This window comes from Oryzias latipes, chromosome 5, assembly GCF_053564925.1.
Source record: "Oryzias latipes strain Hd-rR chromosome 5, Olatipes_Hd-rR_3.1".
Taxonomy (NCBI): Eukaryota; Metazoa; Chordata; class Actinopteri; order Beloniformes; family Adrianichthyidae; genus Oryzias; species Oryzias latipes.
In genome coordinates, this window is record NC_136241.1 from 12,598,789 (window position 1) to 12,608,513 (window position 9,725).

At 55.8% G+C, this 9,725-nt stretch overlaps 1 pseudogene; it reads right to left on the reverse strand.

Annotated features, from left to right (window-relative positions):
• Positions 1-2,137: 2,137 nt before the first annotated feature.
• LOC101159808 (serine/threonine-protein kinase pim-2-like) lies at positions 2,138-3,981 on the reverse strand (annotated as a pseudogene).
• Between the last annotated feature and the right edge of the window lie 5,744 nt (positions 3,982-9,725).

Sequence of the window (9,725 nt, forward strand, 5' to 3'; positions counted from 1 at the left end):
GCGCGCGGAGCCACTGTCTGGTTCCAATTCTGTTCGGGGTCTCACGGACCCCGCGAGACAGCGCGCGGAGCCACTGTCTGGTTCCAATTCTGTTCGGGGTCTCACGGAACCCGCGAGACAGCGCGCGGAGCCACCGTCGGGTTCCAATTATGTTCGGGGTCTCACAGACCCCGCCAGGCAGCGCGCGGAGCCACTGTTTCTTTCTAGTTAGTGTTGGGGTCTCACGGACCCCGCCAGGCAGCGTGCGGAGCCACTGTTTCGTTTTAGTTAGTGTTGGGGTCTCACGGACCCCGCCAGGCAGCGCGCGGAGCCACTGTTTCGGTTTAGTTAGTGTTGGGGTCTCACGGACCCCGCCAGGCAGCGCGCGGAGCCACTGTTTCGTTTTAGTTAGTGTTGGGGTCTCACGGACCCCGCCAGACAGCGCGGGGAGCCACTGTCTGGTTCCAATTCGGCCTGGGGTCTCACGGACCCCGCGAGACAGCGCGCGGAGCCACTGTCTGGTTCCAATTCTGTTCGGGGTCTCACGGACCCCGCGAGACAGCGCGCGGAGCCACTGTCTGATTCCAATTCTGTTCGGGGTCTCACGGACCCCGCGAGGCAGCGCGCGGAGCCACTGTCGGGTTTCAATTCTGTTCGGGGTCTCACGGATCCCGCCAGGCAGCGCGCAGAGCCACTGTTTCCTTTTAGTTAGTGTTGGGGTCTCACGGACCCCGCCAGGCAGCGCGCGGAGCCACTGTTTCGTTTTAGTTAGTGTTGGGGTCTCACGGACCCCGCCAGAAAGCGCGGGGAGCCACTGTCTGGTTCCAATTCGGCCTGGGGTCTCACGGACCCCGCGAGACAGCGCGCGGAGCCACTGTCTGATTCCAATTCTGTTCGGGGTCACACGGACCCCGCGAGACAGCGCGCGGAGCCACTGTCTGGTTCCAATTCTGTTCGGGGTCTCACGGACCCCGCGAGACAGCGCGCGGAGCCACTGTCTGATTCCAATTCTGTTCGGGGTCACACGGACCCCGCGAGACAGCGCGCGGAGCCACTGTCTGGTTTCAATTCTGTTCGGGGTCTCACGGACCCCGCGAGACAGCGCGCGGAGCCACCGTCGGGTTCCAATTATGTTCGGGGTCTCACGGACCCCGCCAGGCAGCGCGCGGAGCCACTGTCTGGTTCTAATTCGGCCTGGGGTCTCACGGACCCCGCCAGGCAGCGCGCGGAGCCACTGTTTCGTTTTAGTTAGTGTTGGGGTCTCACGGACCCCGCCAGGCAGCGCGCGGAGCCACTGTTTCGTTTTAGTTAGTGTTGGGGTCTCACGGACCCCGCCAGGCAGCGCGCGGAGCCACTGTTTCGTTTTAGTTAGTGTTGGGGTCTCACGGACCCCGCCAGGCAGCGCGCGGAGCCACTGTTTCGTTTTAGTTAGTGTTGGGGTCTCACGGACCCCGCCAGGCAGCGCGCGGAGCCACTGTTTCGTTTTAGTTAGTGTTGGGGTCGTACAGACCTCAAAGACAGCGGGCGGAACTATTTATCCTTTTTCTTTTTCTTCTAAGTATACATTTTACCAAATCTTCACTGAGACTCTTTTCGTGAGAGATGAGGGTCGGATGCTTCCTTTGATGGTCGGAGTCTCAGAGCTCAGGTCAGTGTCCCTAAACTTTGGTCGGAGCCTCTTTGTAAGCCCCCTTGTAACTAACGCAACAACAATTTTTTTTTCTTTCTTTTTCCTTTGTTTCTTTTTTTCAAAAAAAAATCTCATTTCACTTAGGGTATTTAAAGTCACTGACTTCTGCTGACTTTTCCAACACACTGTTTCTTTTTTTTTTTCTTTTCATTTTCGAGTAGGGAAGCATGAGGGTTCTTCGGACCGTTTCGTTTCTCACCCCACTCTGCTGGTGCTGCGGTGAGCGGGAGGACCGGGTCATTAAAGTAACCTTGCAGCGGAACGCTCTGGCTGCCATTTCCGTCCGCTTTGACGAAATGGACCATGCGTGGCCGGGCTGCTATTACTCGTCTCAATGTGTACCGTATCTTGTACAAGACAGTAACTTTACGTAACATGTTCACTAACTAACTATATTCTCATAGCTGTGTCAAGTATTCGAGAACATGTAACCTTTGTATACGGTAATCACTTTGTATAACCTGTGTATATGCTGAACGTTATATGATTAAAAATTATACACACCAATGTATTTTTCTTTTGCATTTCAATCTTTAAAAAAAACGAGATTGTCGTGTGATGTATCCACTAATTAGAAAACTGTCTCTTCAAATAGTCATGTTGTCACAAAACACATGAGCAAAAATGAAAGCAAATATGCAATGTTGAGGTTCCTGCTTAACTTTTATTTGAACAAGGCAAGAAAACTGTACAGTAGTCATCAGGGAACGAGCTCTACCGAATTATCATGGCACTGCCATCTATACAACACGAGCCATCTTGTCAAACATCCTACATCCTACTCCGTTTTTGGGAGCTCTCCTTGACCCGGACAATGCGCTCCGCTCTGCGAGACATCTGAACGGCAACGAGCCGCAGAACGTCTTGTCTCTGCGGCGATACTCCGCTGACGACTGGGAAGTCGGTCGAAGGACGGCAATCTCCTCCAGATTGATTCGAAGCCCTCGGAGCAGAGCGTCGCGGGACGAAGCTGCGTTTCGTTCACTTCGACATCGTGGGCTCGGGCCGCCAGAGCCGAGCCGGGCTCCGATCGCTGGAGATCCCCTCGCGTGGGTGTCGGGGCTCCGGCCGAGGCGTCGCCCTCGTGCACCTCCGAGCCTCGCTTCAGCATCCAAGTGTGGGCCAGTATGTCTTTCAGCGTCGGTCTCTCTTCGGGCGTGCTGCTCAAACACCATTTTATCAGGGCCACGCAGTCCTATGTCCCCGTGCACCATGTCGTACAAAAGAATCCTCAACGACCAAACCTCAGACGGAAGAGCTTTGTAGCATCCTCGGGTGAGTCGTTCGGGGGGCGCGTACGTCGCAGTCCCGTCGAAGGTGTCGTACTCTTTGTCGGGTTTGAGAAAAACGGCAGAGCCAAAGTCGATGAGTAGCAGCTTGCGCGTAGACAGGTCCAGCAGCAGGTTTTCGTCTTTTACGTCCATGTGCACGACACCGCGGCTGTGACAGTGGAGCAGGGCCTGGATGACCTGACCTAAAAATTCTCTGGCAGTGTCCTCACGCAGAAGCTTACAGGTTGTGATGTAGTCGAACAGATCTTGCGTGTTTTCTGGCTTTTCCGTGATTATCACCCAAGCTCCCCGGGTCTTGTAAAAGTCCAGCATGCGGATGATCCCCGGAAACGGAGGGTCTTTGGAGACCATTTCCAAGGCGACCGCTTCGAGCGGCTTACTGGTCCCGTCAACTTCACAGCATCTCGTACGCAAGAGCGGGACAAACTTCAGGGCCACGGAAATCCCGTCGCACCGCCTCTTTCACAGAAACACTTTGCCGAAGCCCCCTTGCCCAGGCAATGGCTGGACATCCAGTACTTTTCCAGGATGGCGTCCATGGCAGAAGGATCGATTTTTCTTTTTACTTCTCTCGAACCTTCACTGTCGAGCTCTTTATGGAGCAACTTCCCTCGAGTGTTTGTTAAACCTGTGTAAGGTTACTTTGACCTCTCTTGGTTTGCACGGAACAAGTCTTGAAGGGGCCTGTGATCCGAATCTTCTGGTCTAGTTTCCGTTTCCGGCTTCCGGTTTCTGGTCCACCGCACTCCCGTCAGACTTCTGCGAGGCAGAGTCAGACAGAGAGGGAGAAGGAAGGCACTGGAAGAGAAAGAGGAAGAGATAGAAGGTGGGCTTTCTTTATGAAGGAGGAGGAGGAGGCTGACTGGGAGAAGGAAAGGGGACAGCGAGGTCCAACCACAGAGGCCAAGACTCAGTGCAGCGCGGAAGATTTCTCCCAACGGGCCGTCCTCTGCGTACGACAACTTCCAAATGCGAAAGGACTTTCCACTTTGCTGAATCTCACGAGGCTTCATGCTGCTGAACCTGGATCGCAGAGCTTAGAGCTCAGGACCAGAGAGAGAGATTTTTTTTTTTCACGTAAGCGAGTTCATGTGTTAAATCCTAATTGTTCAACGGGTTAGCTTTTTTTTTTTCTTCTTTTTCGAAACAGTTGCGCTTTTCGAGCACAGCTTACCGTACCTGGAATCGACAAGAGTCTAAAGCTGCCTTTGTTGGGGTGAACAAGCGTCACTGCTCCAGAGCTCTGCGTGCACAAACAGTTGTGCTGATCAGAATTAATTTTATGCACACCAACACCTCTACTCCCTTCCCCCCCCTTCATACAACATGGGCTTCCATTGTTCCTCCCAAGCCTCCACCTTTTTGTTTTACTCCTTTCACCCTTTTCCTTTTGCTCCCAAACATTCTTTACCCTCTCCTAAGCCTACCAGTGTTCTTTTCTTAGCCCAGAACTTTTTGTGTTCCGAATTTCTGTGTTGCTCCGATGAACAGCGGATCGATGCCACGGAGGACGCTTGGCCTGCGAGATGCCGGTCTGACTATTTGAGCTTCGCTGGAAAGCCAAGGAGGCAGGACAGTGACCAAGAGTCGAAGTCAGACTCCGCGAGCGTCGGTCGCACTCTTTGAACTGGACTCGGCCGTTTTTGAAGCCTGGTCGGATTACGCTGTTCGTGTCGGTCAGACGCTGCAAACATCGGTCTGACTCGTCCGACCCAGAGAGTCGAGGAGGGGCTACATAAGTGCTGCCAAGTTTGCTCACAGAGGACTGACCTCAGACACCAGCGTTCGTTCGTACAGAAACACTAGAGAGATTCGACCCCTCTCTGTTCTAACGAATCCCGCAGAGCGACGATTTTGGTTGGAAGCGAGAACGAAAAGATGCAGAGGCAGGCCCACCCCGAACAAAGAAAGATCTGCGGGGGGCAACGCAGATACACCACGCCTTCTCCCCTGCGCAACCTGCAGCAAAGGAGAAGGCACGCAACGGAGAAGAGATGGAGAGATGGAAAGCGCTTCGACCGGACGCCCGAGTGGGCAGAGGGCAAGACCTCCCGCCGCGACCAGAGGGACAGAATTTGTGATCGTTCCCGAGGAAGCAGACGCGAGCCCGCCCTGGGACGCGACCGTCTCGACCGCGAGCCTCCCCTTTACCCGACAGATAAGTGGCAGGTTGGGAGGGAGCTCGACCCTGAGCACGCGCATCGTCGAAGAAAGGCAAACCCTGCCGGCGGTTGCATGCGAAACGGAGGCGGCAGATATCACCGGAGTGAGAGGATTAAGCGCAAGCGGGACCCGAATCTCAGCCCTCGCAGGACTAAATCCGTGGTTCGGCCCTTGAAAAGGAGGACCGAGCCAGAGGCGCCCGGCGGTAAAGAACTATCCCACTTTGGCGCGAATGTCGCTGAGGCTCGCGTCTGCCTCGTAACCCGGGGGAAAGCGTGCCGCATCAAGCCAACTCTGCCGCCTCTGCCTAGCCCGGTGGACGCGGCGGGGCAAGGCCGAGGCGCAGATAGCGAACACTCGCTACGCCCGGGGCAGATCGGAGTCCCAGCGTCTGAGAAAGGCGTCGAGGTCGCAACGCGAATGGACGAAGAGCTGCACACTGCCATCTGGAGCATCAGCGGCCAACCGTAGGTATCCCGTCAATCCTGGGACGCCTGGTTTGAAGGTGATATTGACAAGTTGTCTTTTGTTTTACTGTGGGTACGTTACAGGAACCCCTCCGGGTGTTATTTGCCCTCAGCTGAAGACGAGGAGTACAACGCGTGCATGTGGGCGCTGGAGGAAGAAGACGGCGCTGCTCTGTGCGAGAGCGGCCTCGCGAAAGCGTACGACGACATCAACTTGATCACGTACCCCGATTGCATCGAGCCGTGTGCGTCGCTGCCCCCAAACGGTTATCAGGTTCCTCCTTGGGTCGCTACGTCTCGCACAGAGCCGCTCGAGTTTCACAGTTCTCTACGCCCGCCACCCGAGACGGGCAACGACGATCTCGACAATGGAGGTGCCGGACGCCAGAGATCGCAGCCTGACGCAGAGCCGCACAAAGACGAGCCTGGCACCACGCTGTGGAACGAGTCTTTGGGGGTCTGGGGAGAGCGAGCCAGCCTCTTTGCAGAGTCCAACCGAAGGAAGCCCGGGACGCCCGCAGAGGAGGAACTTGCGCACAGAAGCGCAGAGGGCAGTGCGGGGCCGCGCCTTTGGGACGGCATCCCCGGCATCTCCCTGTCCAAGCTCGAAGATCTCATCACTTGCCCGTCCTGCAGACGGATTTTCAACCGTGCGCCGGTGTGCCACAAGTACTTCCTTGGACTCAATCGGCCCGTGCAGTGCCTCTGCGGATGCGTCCTCTGCACGCTGTGCTTCAGGGCGCAGGGAGGGTGCAGAGAACACAGGGTCGCCTCCGAGCACGAAACCGTGAATGCCACGGCGAACGCGCTTGCCGACCTGCCGGAGATGGAGGGCGTAGGAGTCTGGGATCTCGAACGAGAGGGCCGCGACCGCTTTGTGCAGCAGAGGAGTGAAACCGAAAAATGCATGGAAAGAATGTTGGCCGAAGGGCCGCCCAGTCACGAGGAACTTAAGCGAGGTTAGTCGCACTCCCTCTCACGCCTCAAGCTTGCCTGGTTTCGGGAGTATGACTTGTCTCTCTCTCTATCTATCTCTCTCTTGTTTTTTTTTTCTCTCGTTCTTTCCCCGCGCAGCGTTCCAGGCTCTGATACGGAACCCGGCAAACGACATGTCTTTCGCCTACTGGGAAGACCAGGTGTTGCCTGAGACCGACGCGTACAGATACGTTTGCATGCCTCACGTCCCGGGGTTTTGGGACCACGTGCTGGTGGGGAAATGGTGCCCCGCGAGCACCCAGAAGGCCGTCGGGCCCGACGTGCTTCTGCCGCGGCTGTTCGACGTGGACATGGGCGGGTATTCCTTTCACTGGTGCTGTTTCGTGTTCGAGAAACAGATCGTCTTGGCCGCTTGGTGCCGCCACACCACGACAAAGAACGACGGAGTCGGCTGTTCGGATTGGTTCGATGGGACCAAACTGGTGATCCCCTTGAACGACAGTCGTGTGAGGGAGATGGTGTCCGGCACCGCATTCAAGAGGATGATGTTCCACCTGCGCACGTGGTTCGCCGTGCAGTACCGCTCGAGGGAAGGGGGCGAGGGCGTCGAAAGGGACATCCACATGGTCTTGGACTGCAAGCCGCTCGACGGACCCACCATCGTCCACGTTATCGCTGGGCTCGCAGCCCGAAGCGGGATGGAGAAAACTGAGCCCGACGGCTCACACCTCAGGAAGCGAAGCGTCGGCTTGCATCCGGATGAGGTGCTGGTCAAAGACGCGGCCGCGGCCGCGCTGTTTGACTACATGCCGGTGTTTCGCTGCGAACCCCAGACCCTTTACATGAACGTGTCGGAGGAGTTCAGCAACTACCACCGTTACTTGGAGAATGAAAACACGGACACCCCGCCCATTTGCACCTTTTACGGAAAGTAAAAAAATGACTACACCTGAACATTTGTGAGCCTGGTCTTACATTATTTTATCATCGCTCATCAGTGCTTGTGTTTGTGTGTGTGTGTGTGTGTGTTCTTTCTTTCATCAGAAAGGCTGCATACGAAATGCGATAGAAATGTTTCCCCGCTTACTTCGCAGTTATTCGAAAGTCTTGTTTCGACGGACGCATTGTAGTCGCAGAAACGACGAATGCTTGCTCAATTGTCTTTCTACCTCATGCTTGTTGTTGTTTTTTTTTTTTTAGCCTACATCTAAAGAAAGTGTACCCTCTTGAAATGTTTGATGTGTTTTCCTTTTATATTTTGAATAAAATCATTTTGAACAAAGTACGCTTCTTGTGTTCTCACACGAAGACGGTTAACCGCTGTCGCATTTGAAAACAAAACAAGACAATTTAAAAAAAAAAGACACAGACGTTACACGAAGGCCGAAAAAAAAAACACGGACCGTGATGAAATTGCGCATGTTCCCCATCGCAAAACCAAAGCGGCGGAACCCCGGTTTACAGCTGTCACACGAGCTCGTGAGGGTGCCTCTGAGTGAGCTGGCCGTCTTCGTATGCCCCGCTGGCGTCTTCCACCGTCATTTTAGACACTGCTTCCCTCATGTCGTCTAGGTCCCTGTGGACATTCAAGGCGAGCACCGTCCTGTTTATCTTGGCCGAAGCGTTGAGTTGAAGCCCCACGCTGTCCGAAAGAGTGTCCACCACGCCGACCAGCCTGACGGCGTCTATCCGGCCCCTGAGCGCCATCAGCATGTAGCGGAGCTGGCCCCTCTGGGTCTCGGCCGAGCGCAGCTCGTTCACGTATTCGGCGGACACGGCCCTGTCGCAAGACTCGGAGCCGAAGATCCCTTTGTCTATGTTGGCGTCCAGGCCTGTGAAGGGCCTGGCCATGGTGTTGATGGCGGTGTCCACCTCAGCCTCCTCCCTTTTCCTGATCAACGCGACTGCACGCTCGCGGTCCGTGGGGTGCATGTACAGGGTCACGAAGAAATTGACCCCGCACAAAAGCACGAATTCAGCAAATGCCCAGAGCCCGCGGGCCACCTTGCGCGTGAAGACAGGCCCCCTGACCCGGGCCATCCATCCCTCCCCACTTTCTCTTCTCTCTCCTCTGTGCCACGCACTTCCCCCGTTTTACGTTTCGTCCGTTTGACTCCCTCACAGCGCGCGGAGAGACTGTTTGGTTCAAGTTATCATCGGGGTCGCTCGGTCTCCCTGCGAGACAGCGCGCGGAGCCACTGTCTGGTTCCAATTCAGTTTGGGGTCTCACGGACCCCGCGAGACAGCGCGCGGAGACACTGTCTGCTTCCAACTTTCTTGGGGGTCTCACGGATCCCGCCAGACAGCACACAAAGCCACTGTTTGGTACATGTTATCACAGCGGTCGCTTGGACCCCCGAGAAAGCGCGCGGAGCCACTGTCTGGTTCCAATACGGTTGGGGGTCTCATGGACCCCACGAGACAGCTCGCGGAGCCACTGTTTGGTTCCAGTCATCATTGGGGTCACTCGGACCCCCGGAGAGAGCGCGCGGAGCCACTGTCTGGTTACAATTCGTTTGGGAGTCTCACAGACCCCGGGAGACAGCGCGCGGAGCCGCTGTCTGGTTCCAATTCTGTTCGGAGTCTCACGGACACCCAGAGTTAGCACGCAGAGACACTGTCTGGTTCCAGCTTGGTTGGGGGTCTCACGGACCCTGCGAGACAGGGCGCGGAGCCACTGTCTGGTTCCAATCCTGTTCGGGGTCTCACAGACCCCGCGAGACAGCGCGCGGAGCCACTTTCTGGTTCCGATTCTGTTCGGGGTCACACAGACCCCGCGAGACAGCGCGTGGAGCCACAGTCATCAGAGCAGTCGCTCGGACCCCCGAGGGAGCGCGCAGAGCCACTGTCTGGTTCTGATTCTGATTCTGTTCGGGGTCTCAGGGACAGTGAGACAGCGCGCGGAGCCACTGTTTGGTACTTGGTTGCTGAATAAAACAATAACAAAACGAATGAAAAAGCCACAAAGACACCCAGAATTGGTTTTGGGGAATGATTTTTTTATTACAACATGACTTGGGGACGCTCTCATATACAAAAGATTTGTCAAGCGAACCGCTCAGATGTCCTTAGTCAACGCCTTCGTCGCTTGTCAAGGTTCTCAGTGCAGACTGACCCGGAGGTCAGCCGTTTGCACGAGCGGCCCATCCCTCCCAGTTCAGAAGTCCTCACTTCGTGCAGAGTTTCACCTGCGCGAGA